Genomic DNA, 1511 nt, shown 5'->3' on the forward strand with positions numbered 1-1511 from the left:
GTAGGTGAGACCTGTTAATAGAAGACTGAGTGATTTGAAGGACTAGCAGTTGGGATGAGAGAGACACCAATGTGATTTTAAATGGAGATGTCGGGTTTGAGGACAGTGAGGATTTTGGAAAAATGAAAATGAAGGCTAACTGTCTATTTAGTTGGCTTTCTCAGTATCAGTGAGGTTTGCAAGTGAAGAACACTGGACAGTGACTTGGAGGAATGCTTATTTGGAATTCTGGGAGTCTGCACGGGATTCATTCAGTAATCTAAGCTCATTTGTGGAATCACTGAGTACTTCACCCTCAAAATTGGAATTGCAACTGCTGATTTTTAAAGCACTTCAGTATCCTCAAATGAAGTGTACCATTGTAAGCTTTAAAGAAAGTGGAATCACTGAGTACTTCACCCTCAAAATTGGAATTGCAACTGCTGATTTTTAAAGCACTTTAGTATCCTCAAATGAAGTGTACCATTGTAAGCTTTAAAGAAAGTTTTTCACTTGGATGCAGTCTTTGAAATGAGATTCAACTGAAGCTTTACAAAGTGGTGTTAGAGCTCCCAGTGACAGAAATCTTGCCTTTTGTTCATGTTTTCAAAACCACCTGCATATTATATTGTGCATGCTCTGTAGTTATGAAATGATGTGAAAAAATTATTTAATTTTTTGGAAAGTTGCCTTAACTTGTAAATGGGACACTGACAACATTCCTGAGTAGATTGAAAATGAAACCGGCTTTATAAATGATTTGACTTTATAGGAACATAAATGATGCTGCTAATGCAAAATGAAAAACCAAACCAAACCAAAAACAATCTCACCTCCGTCAATAAAACACTTAAATATTTCTCAACAAATAGGACGATTATGATAGAGTACCTTAAGAAAAGTGGCATTTGGAATCAAACATGTATTTTTATTTTTCTTCTCTTCATATCATATGAGTCCCAAATGTGTTTTCCTCTTGGGTCAAGAAGAGAAAGAATTCAAAGATCAATTTTATGTTTGGTTCACTTTTCTGTTTATGTATAAAAACTGTGGGAAAAATGGAAGCATTTAGCATTTATTCCTATTCGAAGAAGTTTAGATAGAAAGATCCAAGTGATGAAGATTATGTATTTAATACTTGTTTACTTATTATGTCATTTTCTGATAGAAAAGCACACTATTTAAAAATAGAGCATTATTCTGATTTGTTACATTAATTTCAGATTGACTTTCACAGAATATTTTTTTGAAAAAGAAATATTTTATGTTTATAAACATTTTTCTAATCAAAATAATATAAAACATTGTAAAACATTAAAAAAGGCTAGAAGTGTATAAAGAAATAGAAAAACAAAACAAAACAGCTATGATTTACTACCTAGAATAGCCCTATTAAAATCCTGGCACTTTTTCCTTCTGGCCTTTTTCTATTTTTTTTTCCCCTTACATTTTTGAGATCATACCAGAAATCGTAATATTCTGCTTTTTCAACATAACATGTAGAGAACAGTTTAAATATAATTTTAATCTTT

This window comes from Galeopterus variegatus, unplaced genomic scaffold, assembly GCF_000696425.1.
Source record: "Galeopterus variegatus unplaced genomic scaffold, G_variegatus-3.0.2 Scaffold2017, whole genome shotgun sequence".
NCBI classification, from domain to species: domain Eukaryota; kingdom Metazoa; phylum Chordata; class Mammalia; order Dermoptera; family Cynocephalidae; genus Galeopterus; species Galeopterus variegatus.